Source organism: Stegostoma tigrinum, chromosome 9 (genome assembly GCF_030684315.1).
Source record: "Stegostoma tigrinum isolate sSteTig4 chromosome 9, sSteTig4.hap1, whole genome shotgun sequence".
Lineage (NCBI taxonomy): Eukaryota > Metazoa > Chordata > Chondrichthyes > Orectolobiformes > Stegostomatidae > Stegostoma > Stegostoma tigrinum.
Window position 1 is genome coordinate 63,725,016 of NC_081362.1, and position 15,382 is coordinate 63,740,397.

Sequence of the window (15,382 nt, forward strand, 5' to 3'; positions counted from 1 at the left end):
AGCTCATTCATTCTATAGTGTCTGTCTTTTCCACATACAAAAGGGACTGAGGTTGAATTCACAGCCAATGCAATCTGACTGACTTCACACTAACCACCTGAACAAAATAAAAAGTCTACAGCAGATTTTGAAAAGATTCAAGATAGAAAAAAATCACTATTACAGGCTTGGTTCTTGAAAAGGTGGGTTACGCAGATTGTGAGTAAACTTTTAAGCAACAGAGACAGAAATGGGTAAGTTTCACAGAGCTAAAAGCAAAAAGACTGAGCCTACGGTAGAGTGGGGTGAAGGAGAACAAAAAGGCCCCACTTCATAACGAAAGAAGCACTGAGAGGAAGCAGAGTTAACAGAAACTGTAGCAACAGAGCACAGAGATTTCAAAAGTGATACATGGCGAGGTGGGGTGGGGGGGGGGGGGGGGGGGGGGGGTTGGAGTGGAGAGAAGAATAGACTGCTGTAAAGCACTGAAGACCAGACAGTGATGACAACATGCCAATAAATGTGGGATAGGTAATACAGATCAGAGTACTGAACGAGTTGGGATTTCTGGGAGGTGAAAGGTTTGAAGCCAGCAAAGATAGTCATCCAATGAAGTCTGGAGGTGAAGAGCTGGATAAGGATCTCAGCGGCTGAAGAGAGACGGAAGTAGGAAATGCTGCAAGTGGTTATAGACAGGAAGTGGCTTTCAAAGCTCAATTCAGGTCAACATGGTCTCTCATGTTCGACAATCTGATTCAAGCTGATAAAGTCCATGGGAAGGAGTTTGAAATCAGTGGCACAAAGTAACGATTGTGGCAGAATGTAGGAACTCTGAATTACAAAACCATGAAACTAATCATTCACACAAGGCATATTACTGCAAGTAGGTCGGCAAAATACACACCAAGTAAGAAATGTGGAATATTCCCACTGGCACCCCAACACAAATTTGTTGAAGTTAACCTCAACTCCCAAAAACATCAAGGTCAGTTTTCACAAAGGAACTACAGTATTTCTGTTCCACTTACTTCAAGTCACACATGGTTATATGCGTTTAGATATTACAAAAACATTTAAAGAATAACAGATAACACAGTGTGGAACTGGAGGAACAAAGCAGGCCAGGCAGCATCAGACGAGCAGGAAAGCTGACAGGCCCTTCTTTAGAAATGGGGGAGGGGAAGGGGCCTCTGAAATAAAGAGTATTGCAGGGTGGTGATAGCAGGCAGATAATGGAGCAAATAGGTGGGAGAGAAGACGGACTGGTCAAGGAGGCGGGGGGGGCGGTTGCTGGTCCTGAGATGGAGGTTTTTTGGTGGGGGGGGGGGGGGTGAGAAGATTTTGAAGCTAGCAAAGTCCTCATTGAGACCATTGGGTTGTAAACTTCCAAAGCAGAATATCTACGACCCAATGGTCTCAACGTTGACTTGACTAGCCTCAAAATCTCCCCACCCCCAACATTATCCCTAGACCAGTGCCCCCTATCCCCACCTCCTTGACCTGTCCGTCTTCTCTCCCACCTATCCTCCCACCTCACTGACCAATCCCCACCACCACCTAGCTACACCCATCTTTAGTAGCTTCATCCCCACTTCATTGACCAGTCCATCCTCTCTCCCACCGAACTGCTATTACTGACCTCCTGCCTCTCTATTTATTTCAGAGCCCTCTTCCCTTCCCCCATTTCTGAAGAAGGGTCCCGACGCGCAACGTCAGCTTTCCTGCTCCTCTGATGCTGCCGGGCCTGCTGTGTTCCTCCAGCTACATGTGGTGTGGTCTCCAAATCCAGCAATGGCAGTTCTTACTATCTCTAAAGAATGACAGATATGTTTAGCCCCAAGCAATCAGGACTTTTTTTTAAATGACAGTGTGATACAGTCAACAATCATGCAACATCTAACAGCACTTTCTGGCATTCCAGTAATCTGCAAGTTAATTTTAGCTGCTTTAGCTTTTCATTGTTACTCATTAGTTTCTTGTATGGGTAGCCATGAGTACATTTTTGGCTGTATACGGCTGATCAAAAATAAAAGCTGCCAGCAACAGCGTGATTTGTGCAATCGTCAGAATACTAAGTGATCCCTCAACTCATGTACATGCTGACTTAAAGCAGGCCTGACGCAAAGTCTTTTTGCAAAGAACCAACAGCTTGTTCAACAATCCTTGTTTGTGATGGCAATGTTGTTGAAACTAGTATTTCACTAACACTGTAAATGCTGTAAACTGTCAATTGTAAGTACATTTTCAAGTAAGTATAATCAGGATTAAACCTTGATCTGGTACAAGATGGCAAGTAGAAACCAATAACCAGTGTGGTAGTGCTGTGCCAGAAGTCAATATTTTCACTCCCGACATGCACACTGGGAGGAAAATGTAAAGCAAGAAACAAAAAAGATTCAAATTCAATATCTCTGCTAACTCAGGCGTAAAATGCCTACTCGGTAAGAAAGGTACCAGTGTGTCATAGAAAAGTACAGCAACTGTCTACATTACCACAAATCAAACAATGACGTAAATGGAGATAAACAACACGTGCTACATGAATGCAAGTTCTTCCATGTTCAGTTGCATTCTGTAGGAAAGACTGTAAGCACATTATTTATCATCATGGCTCTTGCAAGGATGCAAAAATTGACCCAGAAGCCTACAAAATAATATAAGTAAATAGAAGTAGAACTCAGTGACCATGGGTACTTCTGCACGTACAGGAATTTTGGTCTGACCCCATGCTTTCTGGGCCACGAAATAACATATCAAAGCCAGAATGTTGGCCATTATAGCTCATGAAGAACAGTGGTGCACTAACTCACCAGAATGATAGAGAGTTAAATCGTAAAAGTGAGATCATGCAGATTAGGCTTATATTCCAAAACAGTTAATTGTGGTGAAGATTTTTTGTTAATATTTGTTCATGTGATATGGGTGTTGCCACCAATTTATCACCGACCCTCAATTACCCTCAGTGGCAGTGAGTCAACTTCCTGATTTGTTGCATTCCAACTGTAGATGCACACTGTTGTTAAGAAGAGAGTTGCAGGATTTTGCTGAGACAAAGAAATATCTCCAAGTCCTAATATTGGGTGGTTTGGAAGTGAACGTGTTGTTCTTATCTCTCCATATGACTGAAGTCAGGTTTGGAAGCTTCTGCTGAAGGACGCTTGTCAAGTTGTTCCAGAGAATCTTATCAATGGTGCATGCTACTCCCATTCTGCACTGTTGGAGGGAGTGATTGAAGAAAATGATGGCGACAGTACCAATCAAACGTTGCCTAATTCCAGATCTAGTTTCTTCAACGTCACCAGAAATGCACTCATCTACTTCAATGGAGAGTATTCCATTATATTCCCAACTCGTACCTTGAAATTTGTGGACTAGCTTTGGGAAGTCAGGAAGTATGTCAATGTCTGAAAGATTCTTAACTTCTAACCTTCTCCTACAAGTTACCATGGGTGTATTTATGAATCTTTCCAATGGTAACCCCCAAGATTTTGATGGTGGAAGATTCAGTGATGGTGATGTCAGTGAACAGCAGGGGTGATGGTCAGATTCTCTAACACTAACAATAAAAAGAAATTGATCTTTTCTGTCCAACTACCTTCTTTTCTCCAGTGACAGGTATCCAAAATGGAGATATATTTTAGCCAGACTTTCTTCTTACAATTTCAAGGATTGTCAGAAGGCAGACAAAGAAATAAAGTTAAAGCTGAGATCAGATCAGCCATGATCTTATTCAATTCCACAGGAGGCTCACTGCACTAAATAGCCTCTGGCTGCTCCTACTTTTTATGATTTAATGATATGGGGTCAGTGTGGGAAAATTGACGTACAAGATTAGTCACGATCCAACTAACTGGTAGAATAGGCTGAATGAAGCAAATGACTGCTTCCTGCTGCTACTTTCTAATTTTCTGTATAACGGTAAACTTAGAGCGAGGCCTTTCAAGAGTGACATCAGATAGATCAATTGAAAGCTTTCATTGGCAAGGGCACTAAAAAACCCAAAACACAGGCAAGCTAATTAATTTAACTTGAAATACATAACGATAATCTAAATTAATATCTAATAAGTTTCACGGACTGAATAGCCTATATTTGTTCCCATGTTCTTTCCTAACAAATAAGCCGACATCTCAAAAACCAAAAGAACTGCAGATGCTGTGAATCAGGAACAAAAACAGAAGTTGCTTGAAAAGCTCAGCAGTCTGGCAGCATCTGTGAGGAATAACAATCAGAGTTAGTGGTTCAGATCTGGTGATCCTTCCTCAGAACTCAGACCCTTCCAAGGGTCACCGGACCAGAAACGCTCGCTCTGATTTTCTAACTCAATATCTCAGTTTCTGAAATATCATCGCTGGACCCAAAACATAAACTCTTTCTCTCCAAAAGATGCTGCCAGATCTACTGAGTTTCTTCAGTGATTTCTGCTTTCGTTTCAGGTTGCCAACATCCATAGTTCTTTGTGTTATTCACCCAATCTCTCATTCCTTTTAACAAAGTTAGAATACATGTACACTCAAAGTCTAAAATGATGAAAAAATACACTCTGGTCTAGTAGAGTCTGTGGAGACAGGGACAGTAAATGTTTTGAGTCCAGTATGACTCCAGACCTGATGAGTTCCTCCAATATTTTCAGTTATTGTCTCACATGTCCATTCCCTGAAACAGGCAATAAAAATGTGGAATTTCAACGCTTCCCTGCAGACAAAAATATCAGACATTATACACTTGCACGTAAACATTTCACTTTTCCTGTGTACACTTTTACTGGCTGGTTTGAGATGTGTTTTGCAGAGATTTTAATCTGATAAAATGTGAAAAAAAATCATATTTTTGAAAAACTGGGATCTCTCTAGTTAGTCATACGTGTCAGTAATTTGCAACTTTTTTACCCTTCACATAGGGTCATCAATCATTGCAGCAAACTTCCAGGTTTGGCGCAGACTTGTTTCCAGATGACTTCTACAAAGATGCAGTTCAGTCAATGTTGCAATCGAGTGAACAATGACCTTATTGTACACCTGCATTTGCCTCACCCAAACAATGCGAAGTTCACTTCACGTGTCCACCGCAACAGACAGGAATGGGGCGCTCAGCTACAGAGTTCACGGGCGTCCATCATTCGTGTTTCATTTAAAACACGAGCACCCATTCTGAAAACAAACCAACAACTTGAAAAACGCCGGTAGCAAGCCGGAGGATCGAACTTCGGCTTTCAACTCCAATGATAACCGTACATTCCAACTCCCGCCCCTTCCTCCGTGCAATAAATACCACAGTAAAAGACAATGGGGGCGGGGGGAATCCATTATCCTCCAAAATTGACGTTCACTGTCACATATGGGACATTTATCACACTTTGACATTTGTAAATTATTCAACACCCGCTCAACGCACCCAAAGGAGTGTGCCGGCTGTAACCTGCCATTTCCTAAGTAAGTCTGCCCCTTGGAATGTTTCGGCTGACAGCAGCAGACATGTCAATCACTCAGGTAAATGTTGTCTCTCTTCCACCTTCCCTCCTCCTACAAGCCCCGACTGCACTTCTAAACCATTGCAACCAGCAGCAGTGCATAGCAGGCCTCTCCCTCATTGCATACCGACAGCCTGTAGCGGAGGAGGGGGAACAAAACTTCCAACGACGTTTTAAAAAAATGCAAAACGGTTTTTAGGCTGCACCTACCTTTTTGCACTTAAACCTGTCGCTCCTTTCTGCAACGCAGCGAAAGCCCCCTCCCCGACAAGCGAGCGGAGTTGGGTCTGCACTTTATTAAATTTGTTCCTTCTCCAAACGAGCTGATGTTCTGCAACTAAAAAGAAAGTTTCTCCCTCCCCTGTCTCCGGTTAGGCATGGCACTTCGGCCTTGTACAGTCCGATGCATGGCATCCCCTCAAGAGATAAGACCGTGCGGCCATGTTTAGCAGAATACCGTGCCCGCTCTCGCAAAGTTTTTTTTCCACTCACCGTCCCACCCTCCTCCCCATGTCGTCGGAAGCAGCGGCCGCCTTCCTGCGCGCGACACAACAGCGCGAGCCGCCACCCTCCAGCCAAAATCTCGAGGGCTGTGTGCAGCCGGCACAGCTCAGACACTGTCTTTACTGATGCTGAAGCAACGAATAAACTAATAATGATGATCCTCCTTCGCCGGCATATTAGAGTGAGGGCTCCCCTCTCGCAAAGCAGGAAGTAAAGGTGCCCAGCCTTGCCTCTTATCCAACACGTTACAACATCCCAAGGCACGTTCCTCTGGGTCCTAGAGTCGATAATTTATCAATCGGGAGAACAGGTGGCCCAGTGTACCTACGTTGAAAGCAATGATGCACTCCAACTGTACATTGTGGGAGGTGTGGAAGATGACTTGCGTCATGCCTGGAATTCCTGCAAGGGGTTTCTGCTCAACACGAGAATGGCTTGAGGGCTTCCAAGAACCTTGCAAAGCCTTTTTTTAAAAAAGCAAGGTGGAGCAGACCTCGTGTAAATGATCCCCAATATAAACATTTTACAATAGTTCACAGAATTGATCTACTAATCCCTGAGCCAAACTTTTCAGGAAGGCCTCAGGTTTGGAAGTGAGGGAGCAAAAAAAGTGATCAGACTTCAGAACTGGAATTCAGAACTTAAAACTACATGAAAAATGAAGGGCCATCCAGCCCATGCCATATCGAGTACAATCCCCATTCCACCCAGAAAACAGAAAGAGGCGAAGAACCAAATGAAAACCCAGGTCACTTACATTGGGGGAGGGTGAATCAGGATTATTTTCACTGACAAACTGAACTGTGAGCAAAATACTGTTGATGCCGGAGATCAGAAATGAAAACAGTGCTGGAGAAAGCAAGCAAGCCAAACAGCTTCTGTGGTATGAGAATGAGTTACTGTTTCTAGTCCAATGACTTTTGAGTTCCTGATATGAAAGAAAAAAGGAAAACTGAAATAACTGCAGATGCTGTAAGTCAGGAACTAAAACAAATTGCTGGAAAGGCTCAGCACATCTGGCAGTATCTGTAAAGAAAAAAATCAGAATTAACATTTTGGGTCTGGTGACCCTTGCTCAGAAGAAGGAAAATCGGTTGTGAATATGCACCAAAAGAAAGGGAAATGGGGATGAAATTCTGATTTTGCTTTGCATTGGAGTTATTGGAAAGGGAAGTTAGACCGCCTGTAGAGTGGACAATCTATTTACTACCACTGTCAATGTTGAATTTCACCCCCACAGCCTCTTCAGACCTATCCAGTTCCTCTTTTATTTTAAAACAATTCAAAATTGGCTGAACTCCAAAGAAATTCAATGTGTTACCAGCAGGTGCCACAATTGCTGAAAAGGGCAAATTTCATCATCAACTTGACAGAGCATTCCAATGAAACAGCCCAACTCCAACTGTATTTGTCGGCTTAGATTATTATTAAATTGAAATTTAAATCAGTTTGATAAGTTGCTAACAATCGTCATCAGTTCACATCAGCAAGGAGGAGTTGGGAAGATATACAAGCAGACAGTGCTTAAAACAAATTCCATCCTAAATTGTACGTAACAGTAAAATGCTCAGTTTGATCTCCAACGGACAAGTTAGTGTATTTGAATTCAGTTCAGTGACAATTTGGGTGTGTCTATTTTTGGGTATTAAGCAGGTACAAGGATATAGCGTATACTAGAACAACTGAAGTTAAAGGGCTGACTAGAAACCATATATCAGACTTCAGAACAATGCAGCTCATATACTGCACAGAGCTAACCTCAGTGAATTTGGGGATTAGACCCCATCAGGAATTGGGGAATACCAAGATGCCTCGGAGGTCTGAGAATAGAGGGATAAGGGACGAGGAGTTGGATTATGGTTCCGTGTTGAAGATGGACAGTAATGGCGACAAAAATCAGACTGGAAGGAGTAAGGACTTGACTTGGATTGGCACCTCTGCAACCTTAAATGTTCACTCCCTTCAACACTGACATACACAGTAACAGCAGTGCGTACCATCAACACAAAGCATTGCAGCAACACATCAAGACTCTTCGAACAGTACTTTTAAAACACACAATCCCCTATCTTGCAGAAGGACTTAGCAGATGCATAGGTCTTCCACAACATGTAAACTCCCTTCCAAGCCACAAGCTATCCTGACTTGCAACTATATTACTGTTCTTTTGTGGTCACTGCATCAAAATCCTGAAACACTTTCCTTCGTAACAGCATTGTGAGGAGTACTGCATGGACTGCAATAGTTCCAAGGCAGCTCGCCACTACACATTTGAGGGCAATAGTTATGGAAAACAAATTATGGCCCAACTGGTGAAACCTACATCATGTGGAAGTTGTTTTAAAAAATAATCTGGGAGGTTTGTGTTTGGGAACACAAGGTTCAGGTCTGTGAACCAGGGCCAATTGTTCTGAAGATTGCAGTTGTGCTGGCTGCCTGTTACTTTACACTCAATCAGATGGGGGCTTCGCTGGCTGGCCAGCATTTATTGCCCCTCCCTCACTGTCCTTGAGAAGTTGTGGTCAGCTGCCTTCTTGAACTGCTGCAATCCACGTGCTTTGGTTGACTAATAGAGAATAAATTCTGGGATTTTGACCTCGCAACACAATAGTGATAACAAAGAAAGTGCGGAGCTAGAAGAACTCAGCAGGCCAGGCAGCATCAGACAATAGACAGTCGGTGCTGGAGTAGGCCATTCGGCCCTTCGAGCCAGCACCACCATTATTATGATCATGGCTGATCATCCACAATCAGTATCCTGTTCCTGCCTTATCCCCATAACCCTTGATTCCACTATCTTTAAGAGCTCTATCTATCTCTTTCTTGAACATATCCAGAGAGTTGGCCTCCACTATCTTCTGGGACAGAGCATTCCATATATCCACCACTCTCTGGGTGAAGAAGTTTTTCCTCAACTCTGTTCTAAATGGCCCATCCCTTATTTTTAAACTGTGTCCTCTGGTTCTGGACTTCATTCTTCATCAGTGGAAACATGCTTCCTGCCTCCAGAGTGTCCAATCCCTTAATAATCTTATACACTTCAATCAGATCCCCGCTCATCCTTCTAAGCTCAAGTGTATACAAGCCCAGTCGCTCCAATCTTTCAACATATCATAGTCCCCCCATTCCGGGAATTGACCTTGTGAACCTACGCTGCACTCCCTCAATAGCAAGAATGTTCTTCCTCAAATTTGGAGACCAAAACTGCACACAATACTCCAGGTACGGTCTCACCAGGGCCCTGTACAGCTGCAGAAGGACCTCTTTGCTCCTATACTCAATTCCTCTTGTTAAGGCCAGCATGCTATTAGCTTTCTTCACTGCCTGCTGTACCTGCATGCTTGCTTTCATTGACTGATGTACAAGAACACCTAGATCTCGTTGTGCTTCCCCTTTACCTAACTTGACTCCATTTAGATAGTAATCTGCCTTCCTGTTCTTGCCACCAATGTGTATAACCACACATTTATCCACATTAAACTGCATCTGCCATGCATCCGTCCACTCCCCTAGCCTGTCCAAGTCACCCTGTATTCTCATAACATCCTCCTCACATTTCACACTGCCACCCAACTTTGTGTTTGTGTCATCGGCAAATTTGCTAATATTACTTTTAATGCCTTCGTCTATATCATTAATATATATTGTAAACAGCTGCAGTCCCAGCACCAAACCTTGTGGTACCCCACTGATCACTGCCTGCCATTCCGAAAGGGACCTGTTTATCACTACTGTTTGCTTCCTGCCAGCCAGCCAATTTTCAATCCAACTCAGTATTTTGCCCCCAATACCACGTGCCCTAATTTTGTTCACCAATCTCCTATGCGGGACTTTATCAAAGGCTTTCTGAAAGTCCAGGTACACTACATCCACTGGTTCTTCCTTGTCCATCTTCATAGATACATCCTCAAAAATTTCCAGAAGATTAGTCAAGCATGATTTCCCTTTCGTAAATCCATGCTGACTCTGACCTATTCTGTTAGTGCAATCCAAATGAGTCGTAATTTCATCTTTTATAATTGACTCCAGCATCTTTCCCACCACTGACATCAGGCTAACTGGTCAATAATTCCCTGTTTTCTCTCTCCCTCCTTTCTTGAAAAGTGGGACAATATTTGCCACCCTTCAATCCGCAGGAACTGATCCTGAATCTATAGAACCTTGGAAAATAATTACCAACGCGTCCACAATTTCTAGAACCACCTCCTTAAGTACCCTGGGATGCAGGCCAGCAGGTCCCGGGGACTTATCGGCCTTCAGACCTAACAGTCTATCCAACACCATTTCCTGCCTAATATAAATATCCTTCACTTCGTCCATTATTTGAGGTCCTTCAGCCACTATTGCATCTGGGAGATTGGATCTGTCTTCACTCGTGAAGACACAAGCAAAGCGCCTATTCAACTCTTCTGCCATTTCCTTGTTCCCTATAATAAATTCACCCGTTTCTGACTTCAAGGGCCCAACTTTAGTCTTAACCATTTTTTTTTCTTTTCACATACCCAAAAAAGCTTTTACTATCCTCCTTTATATTTTTGGCCAGTTTTCCTTCATAGCTCATTTTTGCTCTTTAAAAGCTTCCCAGCCCTCTGGCTTCCCACTCATCTTTGCTATGTTATACTTCTCTTTTATCTTTATACAGTCCTTAACTTCCCTCGTCAGCCACAGACGCCCCTGCCTCCCCTTAGGATCTTTCTTCCTCTTTGGAATGAACTGATCCTGCACCTTCTGCATTATATCCTGAAATACCTGCCATTGTTATTCCACTGCCATCCCTGCTCGGGTATTGTACCATTGGACTTTGACCAGCTCCTCCCTCATAGCTCCATAGTTCCCTTTATTCAACTGCAATACTGACACTTCCGATTCTCCCTTCTCCCTCTCAAACTGCAGATTAAAGCTTATCATATTATGGTCACTACCTCCTAATGGCTCCTTTACTTTGAGGTCCCTGATCAAATCCGGTTCGTTGCACAACACCAGATCCAGAATTGCCTCCTCCCTGGTAGGCTCCAGTACAAGCTGTTCTGAGAATCCATCTCGGAGGCACTTCACAAACTCCCTTTCTTTGGGTCCAATACCATCCTGATTCTCCCAGTCTACCCGCATGTTGAAATCTCCCATAACAACTGTAGTGATACCTTTGTGACAAGCCAATTTCAACTCTTGATTCAACTTGCACCCTACCTCCTGACTACTGTTTGGGGGCCTGGAGATAACTCCCATTAGGGTCTTTCTACCCTTAGAATTTCTCAGCTTTATCCATACTGACTCTACGTCCGCCCTCGCAAGGGACTGAATATCATTCCTCACCAACAGGGTCACCCCACCCCCAGGAACAGGAAAGCTGACGTTTCAGGTTGGGACCTTTCTTCAGAAATGGGGAGCGGGAGGGGAGCTCAGAAATATATAGAGAGAAGAAGGGTGAGGCTGGGGAACATAGGTGAAGCAATAACGATATATTGCCAAATCAGGATGGTTAGTGGCTCAGAGAAAAATTTGTATGTGGCAGTGCTCCCATGTATCCGCTGCCCTTGTCTTTCTAGATGGAAGCAGTCTTGGGTTTACAAGGTGTGTGTTAGAATCTTTGGTGGGTTTCAAGAGTACATCTTGTAGAAAGAATACATTGCTGGTACTGAACAGTTCCCAAACTAAACTAGTCCCATCTGCCTGTGCTTGACCCATATCCCTCCAAACCTTTCTTATTCATGAATTTATCCAAATGTCTTTTAAATGCTCTAACAGTACCTGCATCTAGCACTTTTCTCCGCAGTTCATTCCACACACGTATCACTCCCTGCAAACAAAAAAGTTTTCCCTCATGTACTTTTAAAATATTTTTCCTCTCACCTCAAAAATACACCCCCTTGTTTTGAACTTTCCCATCGTAGGGAAAAGACTTACTATTTCACCTTATCTGCTCCCCTCCTGATTTCATAAACCTCAATAAGGTCACCCCTCAACCTTGTACACTCCAATGAAAAAAGTCCTAGACTATCCAGCCTATTTTTATATCGCAAACTCTTCATTCCCGGGAACACCCTGGTAAATCTTTTCCGAACTGTCTCCAGTTTAATAATATCCTTCTTTTAATAGTCAACCAGAACTACATACAGTACTCCAGAAGAGGCCTCACCGATGTCTTGTATAAACCTAACATGACGCCCTAACTCTTATATCAAAAAGGTCTGAACAATGCAGGCAAGCATACTCAATGCCTTCTTAACCACCCTGTCTACCAGTGATGCAAACTTCAACAAATTGTGTGCCTGAATGCCTAGGTCTCCCTGTTCTTCAACACCACCTGGGGGTCTACCATTAATAATCTAAGTATTGTCTTTGTATTACCAAAATGCAATACCTCATTTATCTATCTGCCACTCCTCAGCCCATTAACGCAATTGATCAAGATCTCTTTGTAATCTTAGATAACGTTCTTCTGTGAATGGAACGCAAAACTAATTGAAAAATTACTCTAATGCCAGTGTCACCTCATGTTTAAGAAATTTTGCTCAAATTTAGTACAAGTTCAAGTATATTTAACCATATTAAATTTCAAGCAGATCATGCAAGTTGCACCAATTTGAGATAGCAAGGAAGTTTCTCACAACCCAAACCAGAGCTCATATTATCACCCTGCCTTCCTAATCTCAAACAATAAGTAGTGCACCTTTTAAGTATAAGGTGTTTTCATTGCTTCACTTCTTTTTAGGCCTTGAAATCTTTTGAAAATAAATCATACTCAAGATCAAATACAGTATAAGGAAACCACACGAACAGTGGGACGAGTTGTCATTTTTAAGGCCTGTCACAATTTGAGATAACATGGAGCTGCATTAAAAATTATTAATGAAAGACAGTATCTGTGTTAATCAAAGCAGTTAAAATTTATGCTTTTGGGTTTTTTCACCCCCAAGATTGTAACCAAGTACTACAAAGCACCATGGAGAACAGGTTTGAATGAAGAAGCTGAGGGCTTTTTTTGTCGAGAATTGGTAGCAATTGATTGAACTGAGTGGCTTGCTTGGCTCTTTCAGAGGGCAGTTCAGAGTCAACCACATTGCTGTGGGCCTGATCAGGTGGGGTGAAGGACATGAATGTGACAGTTGGGTTTTCTCAACAATGAACAATGGTTTCATGTCATCATTAGATTCTTAATTCCACATTTTCTTTTCCAATTTAATTCAAATTCCACCATCTGTCTCGACAGGTTTTGAACCCAGGTCCCCAGAACATTTGCTGAGTTTCTGGATTAATAATCTTGCAATACTACCACGAAGACGTTGCATCCCCCGATTCAAAGCAAATTAGTCTTGAGTGGGAGACCTGATACATCTGCGAAATGGATTATTTCCGCATGCAAAGAGTTTAAAACCTACTTCAGTGCTTGGCAAATGGCACTCCTTTTTTCATTTTTATCTAGTAATGTGTGCATTGCCTACTGTCTGTCTGAATTGGGGCCTTGACATTCTGAGCAGTGCACACTGGTTTCCAAGACTGTGTTCCCAGCGTTCTAGCCCTTAAAATCTGTAGTGAGAGCAGGTTCAGACTTGACCATGTTGTACTCTAACTCCAATACCATGCTGGTAAAAATGTTCCCAGTTTTATGTCAAACAGTCACTTGATCAACATTACCAACAAGTGTTCACAGAACTGTACACCAAGCATGACTGAAGACAGGAAAAGGAGAAATGAGTGTGCAACAGTTTTAAACATGGTTTTCAGAACCAGAGAGCCGACCTAAGGCAACACAATTGTTGGAGAAAAACACTAAAGCAATCAACGCCCATAAATTTGTGATGTTCACTTCAGGGACCAGTTTTTATTTTCAACCTCCATGATTTTTGGGGGAAAAGCCCAGGGAAATTCTGCATGCCAGGAACTGACAGAACAGTGGTGAAAATATTGGATAAATGCAGTTTTAAAATTTGAATTTAACTTAAAATGCAATTGAAAAAAGTCTGTAACCACAAAACAGTCAGATTATCATAAAAATCCAACTTTTGGAAAGGTAGGGACTGTATCGAGTTCTAACCCAATATTATTCAGTTTTAATTGCCTTTTCAAGGCAGCCTAACCAGCCATTCAATTATAATGACAGCTACACCATTCATAGGCCATGAAGAAAATTCACAAACTTCTCATGGTAACTATGGATCAACAACAAAATTCCAGCAACACTGATGATATTCACATCCCAAGAATGATTTTTCAAAATACTACCTTAAGGCATGATTTTTCCATTTTCTGTACCAATTTTCCTCCTCAATGATGCTAATTCTCTTGGATATATGACCATCAATTCTACTTCAGAATCCTCAAAGAAATGCACCAACTAATGCCTTGGATGGCATTAGTTAAGTGTTCAATTCATGTACGTTTTCACAAAATCTTAAGGCAGGGCAGTTAATAAATGGTATTTGATGTCTTTAAATAAACAGCCCATTGAGGGAGTTACTACACAAGCGTAATAAATGTAACACTGCTTCAATCTACAGTAGTACTGAGTCTTGGAAACAACAATGACAGAAATGTCTGGTACACATCAGAAGAAAAAAAGATTAGACTCGATAATTAGTGACAGCATTGGGTTTCACTGAGATATCCAACTCAAGTGGATGACTCGTGACCATTGCAGTACACAAAGAAAAGCCATTCAGATTAATGAGAGCTAAAGCAACCATGGAACATCTACACAAGTTCATCCTTCAGGAGGGAAGAGAAAGATTTGGACAAATTCACCCTTCTCCATAGTATATTTTTAGTTGCAAACATGGCAAAAAAAATTAAAGAATTCATACAAATTGGCATTTTTCAAACTGAAATGCCTTAAACATTTAACAATAAAAATCAAGGTAAATATTTCGCCCCCGACAGCTTAATACAAACTTTCAAAAGACATTATGCAATGCTAAATGTGAGCATCAGTTCTCTTTACAGTTGCTCCTGATCATGCTTTACCATTTCAATTGACAATTACATCTAAAGCATACAAAACAAAGCCAAAAAAAAAATGCACTGAACTATACACTTCCACCACTTCATGTGTGGGGTTTGTGGTCACTTGCAACACTTAAATAGTTTCCATTACATTTCAGTTACTGTAATTTACTAAAATCATATCACACTCTATTTAGCTTGTTAAGTTACATTTTGGAGATACAACTGTTGCAATATCAGAAAGAAAAAAAAGGAAAATGAAATAAAACTATCGTTGTTGTTCAATATTACTGTTCCCAGCTCAGTGAAAAGTCTTCAATCTTAAATTCCTCACATATACTTTTCTCCAGCACACATTTACATTCTTCACCAGCACCATGGTATTGTTGATATCTCCTGTTCATTCTGGCCTGCTCTTGTGTTCTACTCACCCGCTAAACCACCATGGTGGCAGAAACTTTATCTGTCATGCCCCAGTGCACCCTTCCT

The 15,382-nt window shown here is 42.0% G+C and overlaps 1 protein-coding gene across 8 annotated transcripts in view; it reads right to left on the reverse strand.

Annotated features, from left to right (window-relative positions):
• The window catches only part of LOC125454927 (transcriptional-regulating factor 1), a 251,903-nt gene that overhangs the window by 209,219 nt on the left and 27,302 nt on the right, over window positions 1-15,382 (reverse strand). For 6 of the 8 annotated variants that reach the window (XM_048536259.2, XM_059648601.1, XM_048536257.2 and 3 more), the window contains exon 1: window positions 5,660-6,178. The exons of the other annotated variants lie outside the window; for them this stretch is intronic. The gene's annotated coding sequence lies outside the window, so the exon portion shown is untranslated. Of the gene's footprint in view, window positions 1-5,659; window positions 6,179-15,382 lie in introns of those variants that run through there. 8 annotated transcript variants of the gene reach the window in all.